The sequence below is a fragment of the Lycorma delicatula genome, chromosome 2 (assembly GCF_047948215.1).
Source record: "Lycorma delicatula isolate Av1 chromosome 2, ASM4794821v1, whole genome shotgun sequence".
Taxonomy (NCBI): Eukaryota; Metazoa; Arthropoda; class Insecta; order Hemiptera; family Fulgoridae; genus Lycorma; species Lycorma delicatula.
Window position 1 is genome coordinate 167,498,478 of NC_134456.1, and position 25,425 is coordinate 167,523,902.

The 25,425-nt window shown below is 28.4% G+C and overlaps 1 protein-coding gene across 1 annotated transcript in view; it reads left to right on the forward strand.

Moving 5' to 3' along the window:
* Positions 1–441: 441 nt before the first annotated feature.
* Ddc (aromatic-L-amino-acid decarboxylase) overlaps positions 442–25,425 on the forward strand; it is a 59,891-nt gene continuing 34,907 nt past the window's right edge. Inside the window, exon 1 of the mRNA XM_075356678.1 lies at positions 442–640. The gene's annotated coding sequence lies outside the window, so the exon portion shown is untranslated. The remainder of the gene's footprint in view (positions 641–25,425) is intronic.

Here is a 25,425-nt window from a genome sequence, read left to right on the forward strand (position 1 = left end):
GCGTACAAGGAAGTCATGTGATGTCCACATCACATTTTTTATTTATTAGAATTAAATTTAAAAATATATATATATTTTTTTTTTAACTTGAAAAACTAGTCCTGTAAAAACTTATTTTTCTTAAAACATTTAATAAAATAGTTAAACTAATTCATTTTTAAAATTCAAGGAATTGAGGAAAACTGAAAAAGAAAAGTCCATCGACCTTTTATTTTGAATGACGTTTTTAATTTCTTTTTTTTTATCTTTAATAATAATTACATTAAAGAGGTTGTCCGGGATTTCCTTAGCTGACCGCATCAGTGACTGTGAATTCATATACCGGTATTTATGAATGTACGAGTGAGTGGATTGTAAACGAATAATGACGTAGTTAAACGAAAGTTGTTCGCCGTTAAGGTAGCCTTGCAGCATCTGGTTTATAAAAGAGCTTCAGCTTTAGAATAGCTTCCAATTTATCTTTTTTCTTGTTAGTGTTAAGACGTATTGTAATTTTCTAATTATTCTTTATGTAAATATTTTTTTAACATAAAGTTTATTATTTTAATTGTTATGCGCGTAAATTAATAAATTATTTTTATTTAAACTATTTATTTTCGATAATTTTTTAAGCGTGTTATCTGTTACTTCAGTGGATCAGGTAAGAATATTACATTTCTTTTACTATATTAAATATTATAGTCTACTGTATGTTAAACAGTGCCAATTATTCACGCTGGTGTCAATAAACTGTATTTTATTGCAGTTAGTATTTTATTGATAAGCGCACTTTATTTATTAAAACTTATTTTAACGAAAATTAATGTTATTGTTAGTGAACAAATGCAATTTTTTTTTATAATAGTCTAATTAAAAACTAATTAATTTATTCCAGATTAGATTATTATTGTTTTTTAATTAATCTATTGTGAAAAATTGATATAATTATTGCTTGAATTTCATATATATCACGTAGAAACGATGTTACTTTAAAATATAAATAACCTTGATTTGATTTTCTTGAATATAATTCAAATGAAATTTGTTATATAATTAGTTAAAGAATTATTATATAGAAAATTTTAATAATTTGGATTAATATTTAGTAAAAAAAAATTTATTTATTTATTTCTGTCCTATCACAATGAAAAAAATATAATATTCATAAAATTTGTAATAAACGGGTAATTCTAAAAATTGTAATTAAAATTTCTCATCCTAAGAATGCTATTCAACAAGTTAAAAAAATAACCACGCATAAAATAGTTTATTCCAGCCAGTTCAATTGTATAATAAGCACGAATTTAAAATTTATTATCTTCATAACTGAGACAACAATTAAGATTTACTACTACTTTATTCTCGACTGTTTTTCAGCCGATTTCATTTCTCCATTAAATTATTAATAAAATTCATTACAAAAAAATACAGAAAAACCAAACATATTTAACTTTTTTGGCTGCTTTTTAATACTGCTCTAATTTGTCGTTGAGTAAAGTGCATCAAATAAATTAAAAAAATTACATGTATATTTAATTAATATTTATTTTTTAAACCAAACACTAAGTACTTTCTCGTCTTTCAGATATATATATAGAATTTTAAACTACATTTTCCTATTGCAGTTCATTTCCAGTTGATAGAACATCATTCATAAGAAGTAGTGTTATTATTAGTTTTTTTATATTGTAATTTTTGTTTCCATGAAGTGAATTTAACTGGATATAAAAAGTATATAAAGTTCCCTATCGTGTGGAGGCAGATAGAATGCAGTTTTTATTTAATTATATCATAGAATGCTACATTAATTTGTTGCTTTATAATGAATGTCCTAGTCATGGTGTTACACATATAAAGCATCTGAGTTACAAGCGGTTCTAGTTAGAATCGCCTTAATTTTGAGTAATGATTTTCAATATACAACCAATCCGTGCGGTGGGCTGAATGAACAGATCACCTAAAGCAGCTCGTATTCACATCTGCATTTCTGTGGGATTCCCTTGCTGATGATGTGCAACAGTAAATATATTTGGCTCAATGAAAAGACAGCAGGAAGCCGCTTACAACTCAATATTTCAAGTAAACGTTCCACGAGATTGTTAATTCTAAGAATAACCATTGCCATTTTCAGGAGTTATTGCTTACTCAAGTCAGATCGCCTACAATCTACGTAAAACCTACATCTATATACTTGAATATACAACAAAAAATTAAAAAATATATATTATTTAAGTTATTTATAAATCTAAATGAACTTTGTTAAATGCCAGTAACTCCTCAAATTATCGGAATTTCGGCCTATTTTATTTCGTGCAATTTATACAGATTTGTTAATGATTTAAATTAAATTTGTATGAAGAAAATTTTTTCCAAGATCTTCAGATTTGTACATCTTATCTAAATATCTCATACCTTAAGGGGTATGTATCAGCTTTTTTTTTATTGCGTCTCCTCTATCCGTCTGACAGGAAATCATTTTGGAATTCCTATTAATTAAACATTTTAATTCACCAACAAAGAAATAAAGCCGACAGTACACTTGTAGGACTTTCCCGTCACGCGGTTTTTTTTCTGATGCACGGCTTACACACACAATTTAATTAAAAATATTTATCATTTTATTTAAATATAATATTTTTTGTTTATTTAATTCAGTTATTCTAACTAAAGCGCGCGCTCATACCTTATTTCATTCGCGCGGGTGTGGTGGTACTAGCGGACACTTTAAATATTATTCATTTATTTAATTCTGCCGCTCACCTGTGACATCACAACATAGCAGACGACTACAACAGCTGTACGTCAGTGCTACACTAGCGCTCCTTGTGAAGAGAGGGGATATTATTGACGCGTATACCTACTTAGCCAATAGTTTATTTAGAGCACTCTTTGGGTGCGAATTTGCAAAAACTCTTTTTTGCAAATATTATTAATTTTTAATTATCAATAAATGTGCCAAGAAAAATAAGATCATAATTAGGCGAAATCTCGAGATAATGACCTTGCTATATAGCCTCACCTCCTTAACCTATTAAGTTAAAAATTTAAGGGCATCAATGCCCCATTTATAGACGTAATCTGATCAAGTTTGGTCAAAGTCGGTCTAGTAGTTCTGGAGATATAAAGAGTAAAACACCGAACATACACATACACACGAACATCCGGAAAATTTCCATCCGGTTTTTGGGTGTTTTGGTTTCCTTAGGTGTCAAAACGTCAAGATCGGGTGAAAACCGCATATGCCCAAATTGGACTGATTACAATACTTTCTCATTTAAAGTTATAGCGCTAGACGGGAAAGTAAAAATATCGTAATCGTAATATAAAAAGCCTCTTTCCCCTTTTTTTGATTCAGGGGTCAAGAAAACTCGAAGAATAAAAAAAGGAGGTAATTCTGTTTACACGTTGCGCTTTGACATCTTTTTCGGTTAGTAAATCTTGATTGGCAGAAATAAAAATCTTCAAATTTGCATAGTGACTTCTATGTATAAGGCATTGATGCTATTAATGTTTGTTTTCTGGTCTCAAAGGAATGGTACCATAGAGAGGGTCAGAGGTCATACCTCGGGTCATTTTAGAAAAAATTACGCCGTTACATTTCTTATTTTTAAGATTTATTTGAAAAAAATGACCTCATACGAAGATTATCCTTTGTCAATTTCTTTCCCTTGGAAAAAGTTAAGTAGGAATTGAATGAGTATTAAAATATGTGAACCATTTTAACATATGCAACCAGCCCACTATAATTTTGAAAAATCCGTTAATTTGACTTTATGTTTAGTCCTTTATCTAAATCATTTATGTCAGTACTAATTAAAATACAGACATCCAAATTACCAGCGAATCATAATTGAAAACTATTTCTATTATAAGTTTACCCTCTGACAAAATTTGTATACTTCAGAAGTCCAGTCTTTACCCGACAGGTACTTCAGCTATCAGACTTATTTTATAGCCAACTATCAGAAAACGACCTGCCTGAGGGGGTCCACCGGCAGCCCTCCACTAGAATACACCAAGGATGCGCAGGCTTAAGCTAGGTTAAGGGGAATCAATTTACACTCTTAAAAACCAAAATTGGGATGAAGATAACAAGGGGGAAGAGAAAATGGTAAGAAAATAAATGGAAACTAGGTCGAAAATAAATGGTGAGAAAAGACAATCTACCGCCAAGAGTTTGCAGCACTAGACAAACTACCCCACCTAGGTAAAATAGGTCAAGTCTCCCTCAGGAAACAAGCGCCCATCTTGGCCGCAATCCTTCAAGAGATCGGTATATTTATAGAGGACTGGAGCAGCACAATACTAGTTTTGGTCGGTAAATTTAAATATGCGGTAAAGCAAGTTCCATTTTCTCCAGAAATTTAATCACCTGAGAACAGATATTGAATTCTTAAAGGAACATCATCCCACGTTCAGCATGTGGAACTATTCAACTGAATTATAGACTATACGGTAAGAATCCCACCAGACATCTATATTTAAGTACCTGCAGACATAGGCAGGTGATAATTAAAGCCCTCTATTTTTCTCGGTTCCCTTGAAAACATCTTTTTTCATTTGGTAGTGATTTATTTATTTGTTAACTTTCGGTATCATTCTAAACCTTCTTCTTTTTCCTCCGGTTCTTTTAACTTCCTCTTCCCTTCTCAAATTCTTGGTTTTAGAAAACGTAAAACATATATTAAGGCGTTTACGATTTCTTAATTTGTTAATATAGGGATGTGTAGAAGGTAAAGCCGTTAAGGCAAGGTTAATAATGAAGTATGTAAACCAGATAGTTAAAGATGTATGTCGAGGTGATGAGATTAGCTCAATAGAAAGGAACTAAAAACTGAACCAAACCACTTAAATAACCGAAGAAAAAAGAAATATAAGGAAAAATATACAAAATATTAAAAAATATATAAATATATTTTTTTAAATATTTTGAAAAAAGTTAACTATTTAAATGTTATTTAATCGAATTGAAACTTCGCTAGATCATTCAGAATGCTTTGGTAAACAACTACTTAGAATCTAAGACGTTTGAATCTTTCAGTCTTATTTTTTTAAAGGTTTAAATTTTATTTTTCTAAAAACTTAAAAAAAAAACCCCATTGTTTACTTCATTCTTTTTCTGTTTAGCCCCCGGAACCACTGTAAGGTATTACTTAAGAGAATGAATGAAGATGATATGTATGAATGTAAGTGATAAGCAGTCTTGTACAGTCTCAGGTGGACCGTTCCTGAGATGTGTGGTTAATTGAAACCCAATCACCAAAGAACACCGATATCCACGATCTAGTATTCAAAGTATAAATGTAACTGCCTTTACTAGGAATTGAACCTTGTAACGCTTGACTTCGAAATCAGCTGATTTGCGATTGTTTAGTTATCTACGCTAGTAATAAAATTAAATTTAATATAATCCTATCAGTAATTTACGAATATTAACCAAGAAATAACACAGATTCTAAACAGTATGTCATTTCGTACGATTCATTTTTAAAACTGCAACATTTTAAACATAAACATTATGCAACATAACTATAGTACATAATTTTTAGGAGTTGTTGTTACCGTGTACTAGTATCGAATATCATTTCAATGTCTAAATCATTAAACTGCACTGCATTACATAATTCTGATATTTTATTACATCACAAAAAAATGTATATGCGCGTTACAAAAATAAAAGTAGTATCATTATAGATTTTATATATATATTTGTGATAACCTAACCAAGAAGTAATCATTTGTTTAGTCATCAAGTTTCTTTCTCCGGAAAATGTTTCGGGTCTTTCTTATTTTTTTTGCAGATATCTACAATAATACGAGTAATAATAATAAATAAAAGTAGTAACCGACTGTCTCCGCTGGTGAGCAGACGTAATTAAATAAAAGGATAATAATGGTATCTTTAGATTAGGATTTATTTAAACAGGGTAGTAAATATTCGTGGTAGTTGTTATTTTACCCAGTAATAATAATAATAGATTGTAGTGCAATATTTGAAGGTTAGAAATTATATACAAAGTTTAGTTTTAGCGTGACGTCTATACGTAGTGTCCAAAAACGCCCAAAATCCAAAAATTTGGATTTTGGACATTTTCTTAACTGCAGTAATAAGCCTGATTGAGAATTTTTCAACGATATATCATAAATGGTACTTACTTTCATTGGTTAGCGAAATAAAATTTTAATTAACAAAATATTTGGATATTACAAGGGGAATGCACATCGGTTCGAATCAGACTTCATCTCCTTTTTTTTAACTTTTTTCTTAATTTAAATATATTGATTTATTAATAATTATTAACCTCTGATTGTAATAAAAGTTTTACAATAAATAATAATTCAATAATAACAATAAAAAGAATGAAGAAATATCGAAAGTTATTAATGAAATAAAATTTTATGTACTTTTCAGTTTAAAATAATGTGTATATGTAATTTAATAGGCGTACAAGGAACTCATGTGGTGTACATATAAGATTTTTTTTTAATTTAATGCTTAACAGATGTGTGTGTGTGTGTGTGTGTGTGTGTGTGTGTGTGTGTGTGTGTGTGTGTGTGTGTGTGTGTGTGTGTGTGTGTGTGTGTGTGTGCGCGAGTGTGTGTGTGTGTGTGTGCGAGTGTGTGAATTGTTAATAAAAATACGATTATGGAATAATAATAATAATAATACACATTACTGAAATTATATAGATCTATTCAAAAAGATATAATACGAGTATATTATTGACTGAATCCATTTTATAAATCTTCTTAATTGATTAACTGTTTTAAAAAACTTGATTAAATTTGACCTGGTGATTTTTGCTATTAACATATTTCTATTGACATGTTCTACAATATTTGGAAAATTTTCTATTTATAGTATAAAATTTTATTTTATTTTTAAAAAAAATTTGTGTCCAATAACAATTTTTTTATCTTGTTACCTGTTGAACTTCAAGTTCGATGATGACATAAATGTGGTGGATTTTGGACCTTTTGGATTTTCACCTTAATACCGGGATTTTTTTCTGATATGTGTCATACATGATTAGATTTCATAAGCATACTATATGTTTTCGGGAATCAATATGAATAATTCATAGTTTTATACCGGTAATAAATAATCTGCGTCTTTTTAATTATTACCTTCTCTAAAAGCTGATTATTGAGTAACTGACAAAATTCTCACTGAAAGAAACAATTTTTTAATTATGGTACGATTTATTTTGTATCTAACAAAAACATAAAAACTGTAAAACGGCAGTTTTAATCTGCTAAAACTTGTATTACTTGCGATAAGATTAGTTTCGCATTAATTTTTTTGGATGTGGAGAGAGAAGTTAAGGTAGATATTTTATTTGATGTAGACTTTGGTAAGAGAACTTTAAATATTTTATTACATCGATGTTAAGTGATTGGTTTTAATGAACACTGATAACTCAATATATATATACGAGTATATGTACGCACACATACACATGCATATATACATGCATGCACATACGCATGCATATATATATATATATGCATGCACATACGCATGCATATATATATATATATGCGTGTGTATGTGTGCGTGTGCGCGCACGCGTGCGTATCTACGAAAAGATTTGCAACACAGTAGTCTACAATTAAAGGCATTTATAATGAACTATTTTTAAATTCGATTTATAAGTTACTGTCCTTACCAAAGCATTTTTATTTGTACAACAAATCACAATTATAAGATTCATTGATTTTTTGAGCCTAACAATATACCCGTTTAAAGTGAAAGGACGGTCAGAAATGGCCCGATTGAATAGCATTTCATCAATGTTTAAAATCGTCCGCCGAAAATTTCTTGAGGATTTCAGGTTGCTACTATAGGACCGATTGATTAGCTGTTAATGAACCAGCCCAGACCTATTAGTAAAACCAGTTTTTATATTTTAATTATTATCACGATAAAACGGTTCCCCCAAATAACCGCCTTATTAGGCGGAATCCATTATGTACTTACAGATGCCAAAAAACAATATCTGGCGTTTAAAGCTATTTAATATTTCTTAATTTTGATTTAAATTAATGAATCACAAATAAAATGAAAGTATAACTGCTACAGTTTTTCCCTGCAAGTGTTCAAAGTATCTTTCATCACCCGGCACACATCCAACCGATAGGAGAGTTCACCTATACTTTAACCAGCATGTTTAGAGTAATTGAAGCGACAGTTCCTTCAATCATGTGCCTTAAATTGGGTAAATCAGTAGGTAGCGAAGATACATAGACAAGATTCTTTGTAATACCCCAAAGGAAAAAATCACATGGGGTAAGATTGAGTGACCTTGTGACCAGTGCGAACAAACTCTGTCATCGGGTCATGCCAACCAATCCAGCGGTCGGGGATCGGTTAACCGATCCCATACACAGTTAGGCCAGAGAGAAAGCCCAAAATCTTGTTACCAGATAGAATTCTTTGGTCCATCTTGCAGTAGAGGAAAGATCCGTGTACGCTGAATATCCAAGCAACACCTGTTACGCTAGCTTCAGCGAAAAAGAACTACCCGCAAACTTGCCGTCAGGATATTGAACAAAAAACAATTACTTTTGGGAAGTTCCTTTCCCTTTTGCACTGTAAGATTTTATGGAAATTTTCTGACCCCCATAAACGGATATTGTGTGTACGTAAACGTTTTCTCTAAGAAGACACATAATACGATTAAGAAATTCATCACTTCATGCTGTAAAATTTCGATTGAGAAGTGAACACGCACAGCGTAGTCGGTTGGCTTCATAGCCTGTAAACAGTATGGACAAATACGTAAGCGTTTCCTTAAAGCATTTCACAATGTCAATACTAGTTTCGATTCTTTTATTTATTATTATCCTTCAACAGTTTCCACAAATAACTCATTACAGGCCAAGATATTATGTACCAGGCATCTTAAGAATTTTTATGTTCTGACTTTATTTTTTTAAACCGCTGATCCGATTTTTAAAAAAACTTTTTGTGGATTTTTTATCATAACTAACAGTAAACTTTTACCAATATATTGCATCTGGTAGTTATAATACACTTTTTTGTTAAAAAATAGATTTTCGATAATATTTTCACAATAGAAGAATGTTTGTCCGTTTGTCTTTTATACATATCAATAGTTTCCTTAGAAACTGTGATAAAAGATCTGTTACAGATCTTTTATACAGTTTTATTCCTATCGTGATGATATTTTGCATACTAACAATTCCAAACAAGAGGAAAATTCTTTTCTACAATTCATCTTGCAAAACTTATCCCCATCCCTCTTCACTCACACAATGTAGCCTCTAACCTCAAATTGTTCGATTAAGTTTACAAGCATATAACTAGAAGATAAAGTCATTACTATGAAAATAGGCTACAAAAAAACCCAATATCAATTTTTTTTTTCAAAAACTGAAGAAATTATGCAATATTGAAAAAAATAATCAGTGTGAAATATGTAAAATTTGTTTATTTTGCAAGTACTATTGCACCGACTTGGATGAATATTTTTTTAATCATTTCTTCTTTTGTAGAAAACCTTATTTTTTTAGGCTATATTGCTTACGCTTGTCGCGGGTAGGAGCTATCTTAAACAAAAAATAAATTATATAAAATTTAAAAAATTTTGTTTAACCCGTTCTTTATTATTTAACATTTTTCATTAAGATTGTGTCCTTTTCATTTTTAGGTTTTTGTTTTACTACCTGTTTTTTATATCGTTATATTACTTGTTGAGACATGTAATTAGCATTATGTTCTTCTGATTCCATAAATATAAAAATCATGCTACAAAATTCAATATACGAGTATATGCATTTATCTGTATGTATGTGATCTGATATTTATTAGGTTTTTTATTTCAGAAACAACTAAAGTATATATTGAAGTTTTGTGATTTTAAAAATTTGTTTGGAGAATCGAGAGATTTTGATAATGGTATAGCACCAAAGGAGCTGACTGCATAAAAACTTTATTCGTGCATGATTTTCAACTTATTAAAAATCAATATCACTAAAAAAATCTCTCATGCCAAACACGTCTTTCATCTTTACTAGTTATTTAAAAAAAAAAAATTAACTTTTGTCTACTTCAACTCGTCAATTTTACATTTAAAAAAATTGCTTTTGTTTAAGTGATGCATTATCAGGAATGGAAATTTTTTTTAATTCTTTACATAAGAAATATTTAAAAATAAGAAATTTTTTAGGGTCATTTTTAGATATTTAGTCAAGAGTTCTAAGGTTCAAATCCTAGTAAAGGCAGTTTACTTTTGTATGGATTTGAATACTAGATCGTTGATACCGGTGTTCTTTGGTGGACCACACATCTCAGGAATGTTCGACCTGAGAGTGTACAAGATTATTCACTTCATTTATATTCATACATCATCCTCTGAAGTAGTACCTTACGGTGGTTTTGGAGGCTAAACAGAAAAAGAGAGAGAGATGTTTAGGAACATATTCCCTCCCCCCCCAAAAAAAACAAAAAACTAGGAGTTTCGTCAAGTTTTCTGATTTTTTTAGTGTTTAAACGAACTAAGTCGTTTTATTACTTTTCTTACTAAATAAATTACTATTTTTTTTAACTTTTATAACAGATGTAGAGAAAATATATTTTTAATTTTTAAAGAAATTTATGTTCATTACTCAAAGACGGACTTAATGTTTGTTAATTTTTAAAGTATTTCAGTAATTTAATAAAACTTTTAAAATCTTTATTTTGATAGGATAATATTTTAGGACATAGGATAATATTTTTGTAGTTTAATGATTATAATTTTAAACATTATGACCGAGATAAGTGTTAAATTTTAACTTTTATAAAAATAGAATTGGGTAACCGTTTATTATAATTGGGAAAACTTTACAACTTTATTGCTCAATAATTTTTTTCACTTAATTTTTTCACTCCGCCAAAACCTTTAAAAGAAAATTTAATTTTAATAAAAAAATTCTTAAATTCATGTAAACAACTTTTTTGTTTAATTCTTTTACTACGTTAAGATAAGAAATGTACCTTGTTTATTTCCGAAAATAAAAGACTTCTTTAGTAGGAAAAATATTCTGAGCATCAATGAAGATTTAAATATTTTTGTCTTAAGTCATTTGACTGGTTTGATGCAGCTCTCCAAGATTCTCTATCTAGTGTCAGTCGTTTCATTTCGGTATACCCCTTACATCTACATCCCTATCAATTTGTTTTACATAATCCAAACGTTGCCTAGCTGCACAATTTTTTCCCATCTAAATGTCTCTCCAATATTAAAGCGACTGTTCTAGGATGCCTTAATATGTGACCTATAAGTCTGTCTCTTTTTTTAACTATATTTTTCCAAATCCTTCTCTCTTCATCACTTTGCCGTAACACCTCTTCATTTGTCACTTTATCCATCCGTCTGATCACCCATATTTTTAATATTCTTCTACAGGACCACAATTCAAAAACTTCTAATCTTTTCTTTTAAGGTATTCCGATCATCCAAATTTCACTTCCATGTAAAGCTACACTTCAATCATATATTTTCAAAAATGTTTTCCTGACGTTTAAATTAATTTTTTATGTAAGAAAATTATATTTTTGACTGAAAGCTCGTTTCGCCTGTGTTATTCGGCATTTTATATCGCTCCTACTTCGTCCATCTTTAGTAATTCTACTTCCCAAATAACAAAATTCTTCTACCTCCGTAATCCTTTCTCTTCCTATTTTTATATTCAGTAGTCCAACTACATTATTTCTACTACATTTCATTACTTTCGTTTTGTTCTTGTTTGTTTTCATACGGTAGTTCTTGTGTAGGACTTCATCCATGCCGTTCATTGTTTATTCTAAATCTTTTTTACTCTCCGCAAGAATTACTATATCATCGGTAAATTGTAACATATTTATCTTTTCACCTTGTATGTTACTCCGGATCTAAGTTGCTCTTTAACATCATTAATTGCTAGTTCTATGTAAAGATTAAAAAGTAACGGGAATAGGGAACATCCTTGTAGGACTCTCTTTCTTATAACGGCTTCTTTCTTATGTTCTTCGATTGTTACTGTTGCAGTTTGGTTCCTGTAAATGTTAGCAATTGTTCTTGTAAATTAATTAGATTATAAATTGTTAGAAATTAAAGATAAAAAGTATAAATTGGTTTAGTGTAGAAAATGTAAAGTATTATCTGAACTTAGAGGCATGAGTAGAAAATTATGTTATAAATACTGTATGAAAATACGTTGTTACTGATTTTTGCCATAAAACCCATGACTCAGGTTTTAGCTTCGTCGATGATTAATAATTATCATTGTTAATTTATTTTTAATAATACTCATTTTCTCATTACAAAAATTAATTACTGTGAGGATTATATTTATTATTAAATTTTGGGCGTTTATTGTTAAATATTACGTATTAGTTTATTTTGGGCCATACATTGATTGTAGTTCATAAATATAGGCTACGGGAAATACAATCAAATCATTATTTTTTCATTTGAATTGATGAATGACTCTTTTCCCTCTCTAGTGTCACTTATTGTACAGTACAAGCGCTCATTCGGGCCTATTCATACTTATAGAATTTTTTTTAATCGATTAATACACGATTTTTATTTAAAATAGTTTTATTGTAAAAATGATAAAGAGAACTGAAAATAATTTACATAAAATTAATATTTGATGACTGGACGACTGAAGTCGAATTAAAATATTATATTTTAGGGAGCATCACTAATCTCGGCTTCACCCCAACAGGCGTTACAGCTATTCGGTTTATTGTACAACTCTATTGAAAAGAAAGAAAAGTGTCCAGATCGGTCCACAGCCAACTTCTTTGCAAATCACACCAATATTTACTGCAGTACAGATCCTAGGATCTCTTCAGCCGACTCCGACCTGCACTCACAGTACACAAAATTGGGAAAATAGAATCAAAAATTAGGAGAAACAGTGAAATGGTTAAAGAACCATTTTTGTAAAGAGAAATTATATCGTAAAACAAAGTAACCCACCAGAAGATAGCTCCAGATTACAAATTTTTTTTTTTTGCAGTGTGGGAGTGACTTTATGAATATAAAGTCAAAAAATACCGTAGACATCAATCTCTATGCAATTATTTTCGAATTGGTTCAATGGTTCTTTTATGAACAAGAACAAACAAAACAAGTTAAGAGCTGAACAATTCGTTAATTTGCCACACTTGTGTATGATTTAAAAAATAAATATAGAATATTATACTGTACGTAGAGACAGAGATCAATTTTAAATCAATATTTTACATTATCACTTATGAATACTGATGGTTCAAATCGCGTATTGGTGCATCTTCTATTGTGATCGTGCCAGTTAATGTTACATAGAATGTTATTGGTGGCGTAAGGAGAATATGACGTGTACTGGTGTTGTAAGCGTATTCTGCACGGTGTACTAATCTATCTAGCAACATACTCCTGAAAGTATTGAACTAGATTTTTATTTGCTTACACGCATAACATAGCTTAAGTCAGTGGTTTTAAAAACATATAATTCGTCAGTGAAAGAGACACACAAGCGCCCGCAGACACACACACCATATGTAAAGACAGATAAAAAGAAAGAAACGAATCATTCACTGTCTTTTATTTTTAATTATTAATTACGAAATTAGCAGATACAGATCTTATGTTATTCAATATTATTTTATTATATAAAAATCTTATCTCTTGAGTAACTAGTTTCAAATTCTGATCTTTTTAGGTCATATTGTACTTTATTAAAGTTTATATAAAAAAATTAATCTCCTATATTCTTCTTTTTTTAAATTTCAAATGATTAACAAATTACTTAACCTGAAACACAGTTCTCTTTAATATTTCGAAATAAAATTTATATAGATGATTAGAAATTTAAAAATTTGAAAAGAAATAAAATCATATTCGTTGTTTTAAAACAATCGTTGTTTTACATTTACTGTAGATTTTAATTCATTGAGTGAAACAAGACATGAAAACAGAGAAAGTGATCCCGTTTACGTCATAAATCAGGTTTAAATATGTAAATATTTCTTCAAAGATAATTGTTTAACGAAATTGAAAAAAAAAAAAGACGTGAAGTATAAAATATTACACAGTAGAGGATTTTATTTTTAATAATAAAGAACACTTAATAACTTCTTTCATTTGTCCAAATTATAATAAATTAATCTTCTCTTTACTAATAATATCGGAAGTAAGAAGGAAACAATGATTTAAAAAATAACTGCGAATTGGAGGTCTGTTCTCTTTAGTCCTAACCTATGTAGGGGAATGTAGATTCCCCTTTCATCATCAGTAATATTTTCGATTTGAATCCTGTGACCGTGCTTAAAAATCAGTCACACACAAAATTCTTTTCAAAAAAATTCAGTTTCATCGTAAAAAACCTTTGCATAGATGTTGCTTCCCCGTAAGATTAATAAAGCTTAAAGAGTAACCATTCATCAATTATAAAGGTGAAAGTAATATTGCTTTACGAGCTTAGCTAATTTATTATTTTTTTTTTTTTTTACATCAAAAGAAAAGTTTTTATAAAAATAGAATTAGTAAAGATTTTTTAAATCATTTATAAAACTTGTATAAATTCACTTTTTGAGATATTTTGTTTTACGGTACCGTAAAATTTAATTAAAGATTGACAAAATTAAGAATATTTTAACAAAAAAGAATCTAATTAAAAAATTAATTTCCCTTCTACCTTTGGGATAAAAGGAGGAAGCTATTTTAACCACCTACTTTTAAGGATGCGATATATTACAATATTTCGAAAAAGGTAGAAAGTTGTTCATCCGTTCACAAAGCCTAAAGTACGAGAAAAATTAGTTTAAAAAATTAAGTCGATAGATTGAAACAGTAACATCCTTGATTGTTTAGATCGTTATTATAACCAAATTGTGAAGGTTCAAACTTACCGCTAGAAATATAATGCGATTAGTATAATTTACCGGAATATTTTGTCATTGGTAGATTGAATACTACTTTACTTTGAATTTACTTTCCTTGATTATGTAACGTGATGTAAACACTTATTCCCCATAGCTAAAATATTACGTTTGTTTTCATTATATATTATTTAATTAAAGCTTTAGCCTTACTGTTATTTAATTCGCCTGTTTTCTGACTGATATTAACCAATACGAATACTCGTATTACAAGATAAAATTCCTACTGTTATATTATGTAAATTAGAATGTATGTCATACTTCTTTTGAAAAACGAATCCATCGTCTCCTCCCACTATTTTTTGTTATTATTAGACTATCTTTGTTTGATATAACATTGAAAATTTAACATTACAGTACGCAGAAAGCCTATTTTTATGATAGTGCTTTTAAAATAAAGGTTAAAAAAATTAGACAATTATTTATCACTGTTTTCATTCGTGCTTCAAATAAAAATGGGTTGTTTTCACGAACAGTTACATGATATTCTCTTAGCCCTTTTTGTATATTTTTTTGAATTTTTTTTGTTCAGAATGTACTTATTTAAAATAATAAGTGTAAAAAATGAAACTTCTTAGGCAATTTTTTTTATAAAACTTAGTTTTTTTATTTACTTGTTAAGGTAGTAAAAGAATACAAAGCATTAACTATTAAAGAAAATGCCATAAATATCTTTGGACGAGTAGAAGTTACATCTTGAAATTGTAAAATAGGGCTCCGATCTCCTCAGCGCAACATTGGTTTTATTTTAATCAGGGTTATAATGGGTATTAGCAAACTATTTTAATGGAAATACAATTTTTTCACTACTGGAGATGAATTATTGAAAATGATTTCAAGAAAGAGGAATTAAGATCGCCACTGCGCCTATCTCCGTGAGAGACTGATGTCGTCACAGCCTTTCATCTGGAGGTCCCGGGTTCAAATCCCGGTAAGACATGACTTTTTTATACGCTACAAATTTTCATCTTTATATTTCTCTTACAAGCTTCCTTGTAAGCTTCTATGGTGAATTAATTCATCAGTCCAAAAAAGAAAAATCAAATAAAAATTTAAATAGATTTTGAAACAGAATATTTTTTGAAGTTACACTTCGATTGAGAGACAAGAACTCGAATCCAAGGATTGTTAATTCGTAATTTTATTGGATAGGCTTTATTATAAATCGATCAAGTAATATTATTGGAATTGTTGATGTTACTGATTGACTAACATTAACTTAGTCCATAGTGAGGTATATTATTTTTCACAAGTATATTTTTTCAGCTAATCTAACAATCGTTGTATATGTTTGTATGCGTCTGAGAATAGGCAGATTTGGAGCGAGTGGGGCGTGTAATGCATTTATGTAGAATTAAATACGTGAGAATAAAAATAACGTCATGTTAATCATCATGAAATTAAATAATTGTAGTTATGGAACTTAAACACAGTTATTTCTTATTACATTTAATTGTACAAAAACGGATTCAGAGGAAATATAATAAAAATAGAAAACGGCGAATTCTTTTACAACCCCGCCTTCAAGAAAAAAAGATAATCCTCAATTCGAGCAGTATGCATTTTTAATTACTTAATAAAATATATTTTATACTTAATATCTATGCTTTAAAAGTATAAAAATGAGTATATGTTGTATCAAAGATTGATTTTTCTTCCAAACATTAAGAACAGCTCGAGAAAGGTACAGAATATCTTTGAGCCAGTCCCTATTAAATATAGGAAATCTATTTTCGTTAATGGACGACAATGAATTTCGTCCATTATTTGTTTGGCGTGTGAAAGTATCCATCTAAGCTTGAAAACTGTCTAGTTAGTCCCTTCATTGAAGATAAAACGTTAAATGAAGTTTCATATTTAGTATATATCTGATAATCTAGGGGCACGATTTTTAATTTTTAAAAATCCACGTTAAAATAGTAAAAAATTAATGCGTAGATCATAACACAAGTGTTTTACATTAAATTAGAATACCGAGATTATCATTTATAAAGAATTAAACAAATATTCTACTTAAACATGTAGATAAAAAGGATTAATCATAAATCATAAGGTACAATTATTCTAATTTAGAAATTAAATTTTAAATACGTAGCCACGTATTTTTAATGGGTTTTTATACATTAAATAAAATAAAATGGAACTTAAATATTACATTAATTTTTTTTTTTTTAAATATGACTACTACTACTACTACTTTCTTAAAATAAACTCATAGTAAATTATCCTATGAAAAAAAAAACTGGAAATATTTTTTTCTGATGAAAGTAACAAGTATATCCTTTAACTTAGCTACAACTGGAACAGACATTGTTCGTGCAATTTTTTTATCGGTTAAACATATACTTTAACTAAAGAAACCGGTTAAATACCCTGTCCTTGAATAAGACTACAGAAAAAAAAAGAAAAATTGTACGTGATTATAACAATTTTCTTTGATCTTTTATTGTACGAGTATATTAAACGTCATTACTCAAATATATAATGTCATAAAAGTATAATTAAATTTTCTTACTTTGCCTATCCTAGATAATCTATAATGCTGAGTGTCCGGAATGGATTCATTAGAAATGTGCCATATTAACCGCATTAACTGAATGAACTTATTAGTTTTTTGTTTAATTTTTAAATTTTAATATGAACAACCTAATTATAATCAGAAATCCTTCTATTCTATTAGAATATTAATTAAAACAATTATCGATTTTTTTTTTACTTGAATTTTGTTGTAATTTTAATTAGTATTCGTTTATTAATATTGTTAAACATTCTAGAATAATCTAGAATAAAGTAAAACCTTTCTCTTGTGCGTAGTAACCTTGCTCTTAATCCATATATTAGATTACTTTTCATAGCAATTGTTATTTTATAAAATAAAATTTAAAATTTTAAGATTATCTTTGGCACCTTCAAAGTTGAATAAATACAAATACTGATGGATTCTTACTCTTTTAATTCAGTCTTTTTAAATTTGAAACCAGTTTCATTTTTTTAAAGATTATTACTTTTTTGTCATCAATTTGTAAATGAAAAACCGGTATCCAGATCTTTAGTGATGATGTTAATTTTTATTTTATTTTCTCCAAAGTTTTGACAACGTACATTAATATACCGTGAATTTATTCGGTTTTGTATTGCGTTATTAAAACCGGGCCCGTAAAGCAGGAGCCCGAATATCTGGGTCAGCTGTGTTGAAATCTAGATTCAAGGAACCTACAGCTCGACTGTAGATCTATGTATGAAATTTAACAAGAGCTTTTGCTATCATGAGTTGCCGATAACCCCTGCGGTAAAGAAATAACTTTAAACGTTGAGGCGTTTCAACTTACAAAAGCAATGATAACCCTCTATCGCTTTAAAGGCAGACAGTTAGGAACTACTTTCGGATCCAAAGTGCGCTTTAGGTTAAATTTTGTACCCTGAGTTTTTGTGGCTGCATAAACAAATCCTGCTCGTACGTTATTTTCCAGGATGAAGGTGGTTTTCCGTTGACCCTGGAGTTTGTTAGACCTGCTACTTTATTCGTTTTTACTTTTATTGAAATAACTTGACATAGTACTGCAATAATAAATTAAAATCAGTTTACTTTTTACATTTTCCGATTATATCAAAGTTTTAAACTATTATCACATTAAGTAAAAAGAGTATAGTTACTGTCATAGATTCGGACGTGCTTATTATTTTCTCCTCATTTTTTAACTACGAGTTCAAATTATATGTGCATTTAGCCAATCAAATAATATTTTTTGAATCATAATTTGTTTATTGCGTAATAATCTAATAGAAAAGTATCATGTTGTGAAATTACTTTTTTATTAGCAAATAAGCCACGTAGTTGTCAAAAATTTGTAAAGTTCAAGCGTAATTTATTATCTGGATTACCGTGATGTCTGTATTTTACTTTATTAAAAAACTACTTAAATTTACGTAAAACTTTCACCTCGATTTCATTTTGCGTACTGTAAAAAAAAATTACGTGCCTTTTTTGTTTCCATTGTTTGGATAGTTTGCTATAAGGATTTTTTTTTAATTATTTAAAAAATTAAATAGTATTTTATTTTATCATTTTCAAAAATTAAAACAAAAATAAAATTAAATGGTTTTTGTTTTACTATTTTTAAAAGTTAAAACAAAGTAGACTGACCTTTAGCTAAAGATTTCGATTCGAATTCTTTCTCAAACTAATTAAGTTTCTTAACATGTGGATAACAACTATTTACCTTATTTAAATGAGTATTTTACCTTCCTTAATCGGGAAAGCTAAACACGTATGAGATTTTACCCATTCCATTACCCGTTATAAATGAAATGCTCTAGATATCTTAACTCCCCAAGTACCACAAACGGAATATATTTTTAGGCTGGAGGAGATAAATTAAAATTTTATGTAGCTTTATAAATTAATATAAAATAAAAATAAATCACTTATACAAAGAAATTATAAGAACTTACTTCTATAAATCAGTAAAAATTACGCAACATAAAAGTATTGAATACATAATTATTATTCACTCAAATAACCTTAACCTTCCATTAAATGCACTGTGTTATTTATAACTCATAAATATTACGTTATTTTTGTATTTGACACTGTTATAAAGAACATTTGTTCTATTATTTTTTTTTTATTTCATATCGCTATAAAAATTAATTAAAAATACCACAGAAAAATAACTACTGATGAATTACAAAAGTTACTGACAACTTAAGTGTTTTTTAAGACAAAAGTGTCTTGTATCTAAACTGCTGAACCTGGCTTTAATAGAAAAAATGCTGAACCGTAAAAAAAATAAATAAAAGTATCTGAAATTATTTCTATGTAAGACATTTTATTTTTCGTCCGTATTTTAATTATTATTAATAAAATTAATATATGGAAAATAACAAAATTGAGATTTTTTTTAGCAGTTCTTGAAAATGATAAATCTCACTACAAAAACTGTTATAGAATACCTTTGAAATCTATTTACTGCTTTATCAAAGCATTCTTTACGACGTGGAAAATTTTCAACTTGATTGAATGATTTTAAATTGTTCTACACTTTTTTGTTTAATTCAAAAACATTTCTCGTTCTAATGAATATATAAGGAAAGATTGGCATCGTTTACGATCCATGAATTTGTATTTGTTATTTTAAAAATAAATTAAGTTCTGGAGGCTTGTAGTGGAGTTGTAAAGAAAATAAAAATTACATTAAAAAAGACAATCGGTTCGCTATCAAATTATAGTAGTTACTATAATGTACCGATTCGGTCGCTGTAGATTTTCGTTTTATTTTTTGTGTAACCATTGTCAAAATATTGTTTTTATTAAAAACGTACTCCTTTCTGAATTTTTAAGTATTTGACAGTATTTTAACAATTAACTCTAATCGTAACCCACAAATTCTATTCATAGAAATTTATAAAAGAATAAAACATTATAAATTGATTTTCCTTACTTTTTATTGATAGTTAATTATGTGTTCCCTTACATTTATTGTTTGTGAAAACTGTAAAAATGCTTTAAACGTTTTTCCTAACTGATTCTGAATTTTTAAAATAATTGTGTCAGTTCAGCTAACTCCACATGATTGAAAATCGTAAAATAAAACATAATCACTTTAATGCCTTTTTTTTAGTTCAATTATAAATGACTAAATATATTTTAAGAGAACGAGTAATTTGCATTATTTGAACTATTTCGGCAGCAATCCATGGGTACTCTATAGTAAAAATACAGCGTCTTATTGTGTTCTTTTTCCAGTTATTTTCTTGGCAAAAGTGCAACCATTTTTAGCTGAAAAATTGAAAATTTAAATTTTAGAATATTTTACGCCGATATTGGTCCAAAAAAATAAATGTGTAAATAAAATGTCTTAATCCTAAAATGGTTTTTTTCTTTCCTTGCTAGTTGTGATTGAAAACGATAAAATAATAATTTAATGTTTCTACGCCATAATAACTGCCGTTTCTGATAATGATTTTTTTTTTTTATCTTTATTCATAAAGTTGCATTAGTTCAAACAAAAGCAAACTGTCTTTGTAAACCTTTTTTTTCATAACTAATTTTCCTTGCTTCTTTATTCTTTATTGTTACGCAGTATAATTTTTAAATATCAGATATTTTTTAAACATTAAATCCCGAATAATCGGCTTCTATAATTTCCTTCACGATTCTTATCCCGAACTTAGATCCCTTTTATAGCGTTAAATCTTTATATATTAGATTTCTTTCTAATACCAAATTAATTATAAATACCTTGACTTAAAAAATATATGGCTCACCAATTCAGTGCTTAATTTTTACAAGATTCAGTCGTAGTTTATGTTCTTCTACAATCCATCTTAAAATATCGTCATTTTTTAATTTATCATGATGAGTCTTTATCGAAAAACAACCATGATAAATCATATAAACAACACAATGAGACTAGTAATTATTTACGTATACAACGTGAAAAATTCCAAAACAGAAATTAAGTATTTTCCTTACCGACAGTGAAGATTTTTATTCGAAAGGGAAATTTTGCGTCGTACAAAGAACAGAACACAAAATAGGTTACAAATATTTCATAAATACTAGTGGATAAAATTAGTTTCTCTTAGATTGAGCAGGTAGAATTTGATCGGTTCCTTTGAAAATTGAAGTTAGTTTCAAAATTTTATCGCCGATAATTGAACCAAGCTTATCGGCGATAATAAGTACCATTCACGCAATCAAAGGGTTGTGTGTTTCAATGTCAATAATTTATACTACATAAAAGTATTTTGTACATTGTTATATGGCGGATCAATTAAAAAGTTGATCCGATATCAACTTTTAATAAGCATCTTTTTATCTTAAAATATTTGTAATAAAATTGGTTTACAGAAAAAATAATTAAACGGCCAAAAATATTTTTTCTGCTGAATGACTGCGGAAGTTACAGAGAATATAAGATAATATTTTTGCTATTATTATTTGTTATTTTTTTGATTTTAGTAAGGTCGATTATTCTATTATTTTGAAAATAAGTGGGCTTTTTACTGATATTAATTTTGTGATGAACAAAATCGACTAGTTTGCATTTTTTTGACTGAGTTTATTTCACATACAATTAAAACGGCACTCAGAATTTTACGATCTAAAAAAAAAAATTATATTATTTACATATGAGTGTATTTAGCTTAATGTATAAAATATACATAGTTATACTACTATATTAAGAAACTTCTTAGCTTTAATACATTTCTACATATACTATTTGTTGGAATTTTTTCGTCTTACAAACAAATCTCTTATTTAAACTAACTGTTTTAATACAGGTTAATCGTTTTGTAGCTCAGGGGGGTTATTAGCCAATCCAACTCTATCTAATTTCAAGGTCAAATATTTGACCGCATAATAAAATCTAACCTCTCCTACCACTTACCGTTTGCTTACTTTACCACCTTGCCCCAGTTTTAAACCATAAATCCGTTCACAATAATTATCGATTAATCTTTTCTTTTTTTTCTTTTAATAAGTATTTTAAATTCGTAGCTAGTTATTTTATGATTTTTTTCAAAAATTCATATTATTCTCTCAGAATCGAATTTTAAATAGCTTAATTATGTTTTGTTTATGATTTGCCAATTTTAATTCTTCCGAAGTAGACAGTTCATTTTTTTCTGTAGTTAAACTAAGTAGATCTTTCAATTATTTCCTCTCTCTCTCTCTCTTTCTCTCTCTCTCTCTCTCGTTCTCTCTCTCTCTCTCTCTCTCTCTGTGTGTGTGTGTGTGTGTGTGTGTGTTTGTTTTTTTGTTTATTTGTTTTATGTGTATATAAAGAAAAAGAGGGAAATATATTGTTTTAAAGAGAACATAATATGTATATTCAATTTCAAATGTAATAAAACCGTAAAAATACAAATTTTGCCAAGGAGCAGAAGGATTTTGCGGTACTGAAGGATGGAAGGTAAAAGAATTGTTCGATTTTTGTTTGTCAAGTTTCGAGAAGACCGCGATAATTCTCTTTACCCAAAAAATTTTAAGTAGTATACTGGATGTATAGAAAAAAAAAATAGTCAATTTAAAGAAACACATACGCATAAAAAAAGCAGTAATAATAAACAGAAAGACGAGTGGAATTACCCGGTATTCTCCAAGAACAAGTTCTTAAGGAAATACCCAATATTTTAACCAAATGTTTAGTACAAAATTCATTGTCATTTTATTTGTTATAATTTCCCTAATCTTACTACAATGCTTCTCAACAAGTAAATCACAAAAAAACTGTTACCCACGGTGGAAGAAAGAAAACCCCCGTCTCTTTGAAATTACAAAAACGTTTCTAGAATATCATTAAAAATTACACATGCTCTGATTTCTATCGCTTGAAAATTTTGATTAAAATCCGTTCTCAGCAAAGTAGTCATAAAAAAATCCGTTTTACCAAAATGAGGGTAGAACCTCACTTTCCTATTCTAAATGAAGGTACCCCATTCTTAAGGAAAAAGCAATTTTCAAGAAAAGTGACCGATTTTAAAATTTTATTTTTAACGGCTGAAATTTATTTGCTAAATTTCATTTCGATCCAGTTCATTAAAAAGGACTTACATTAAAAGGGTTTATTAATTCTAAGGATATTTCACTAAAAGGAAAGCGGGTTTAATTTTTTATCCAATTGCTCTTCACCACGGATGGTCCGTATCAAATATTTCAACTGAATTCGTAGTTATGAATTCATTAATATAAATTGCTGTGCCTACTGAAAATATTTCTGAGTTCAGTTTGCAAGACAAGTTTGTTCAAATAAGTTTTACCGTTCAAGGGTAATCCACGGAAAAATAGATTTATGATAATGAGAATAAATAGGAGTAATAGATTTTTTGCTAAATTTTCTATAAAACGCAAAGCTAAATGAAAATAAAGGAATTCAAGTAATTACTGATAAAACTGTCAGTAGCAGTCATTGAACATTTTTGTCTTTGTTCTACCTACAAAAGATAGGAAACAACAAAATGTTCTATTACATCTCTGATATTTATGAATTGGATTACTCGTTTACTAATTTTCTTGGAAAACTTACGCCTAGATATTTCTAGAATTATTGTAAAATTTTATATTTAACATAATACAAGAAAAAATTTCCCCTTTAAAATATACGTTTTCTACTAAAATAAAAACAGTCTGAATCTGTACTACGTTGAATTAATTAAAAAAAAATATTATTTCTTCACGTATAAAAATTGTAAAAACAATAAAATTTTCTATGACATCATTGACATCTTGAAAACAAATTACCTGATTTTGTTGAATATAACACCAAATAAAATTCCGTCAATTTTATATGTTTAATTCGGGAGAATTACAGAAGTGTCTAATGGAAACCAAATTATCAGATGAAATTATACAAAAAAAGTACACCGTAAAATAGAACACACACGGTTTAAGCCTTACTGCTTATTGAATAATGGGGTTACCTGAATAAATTCATATCTAAAACCACATAGTGATCAATAACTACAAAGGTCAAAGATTTATTTATCTCGGCCAAGCGGTTCTTAAGTTTTAAGGTTACATCCTTACAAACTAATTAGCATACAGCAATTTTAATGATAAACATTTTTCTTCGTTATTAAAAAAATGAACGTTTGGTTAATTGTTCAGAATTATAAAAAATATGACTTAAATCTATAAGTCATCTATAAATCATAGTCAAGATTATAATTAGACAAATTTTTAAAACAAACAGGAAATTTTGTAATTTTCAAAGAATATCATGCTCTCTGTTTTCCTTGATGTGATGTGGAAAATTCCCAGAAACAATTCTCTGGACTTTACGTTTTTTCCCGCAAAAATAATTTTTCTGTAGAACGATTGCACTTAAAATATTGGAATTCCAGCTGTACTACGTCTTTTGTCACTTTCTGATAAATTCTTATTAACGTTATACAAATTTATTCAAATTCATTCTAATCGTTATTACGTGTTAAACTTTTAATAAAATATGAAGGAATTTATTAGTGATTTCCTATTATTTCCTTTTATTTAATTTAATATTATTTTATAATTTAATCTTTCCTGTTTTCCTGGTGTGGCCTTCGAGCTCAAGGCGTGTGGTACGTGATCAAGTACAGTGATTCCCTTTCACCAGTCTGTTATTGTTATTTTTTTGTCTTTCTAGGTATTGGAACACAGTTGTTTAAAGAATATTAATGACTATTTAATGAATTAGAACACAAAATTCACGCATGAAATAATTTCTTCAAGTTTATTATTCTTATAACCGCTGAAGAGGTTTAAATATTCTGTAATGAATAGCAAAATAAAATATTTCGATTTAATTAGTGTTTTATTTAATTAGTTATAGTAAATGTAATAATAGTTCGATCAGTTCATTTCAATAAATCTTTGAATATATTTTCATTTTCACTGAATATAAATTAATTTGAAGAATTAATTGTTGTAGATAATGAAAAATACAAATAGAGCTAGGCTAACTTTTACCGACCAAACGAGTGAGCATATAGGTACCGTAAATGGAATAATTGAATTTGACCTCACATAAGACATAAACCAC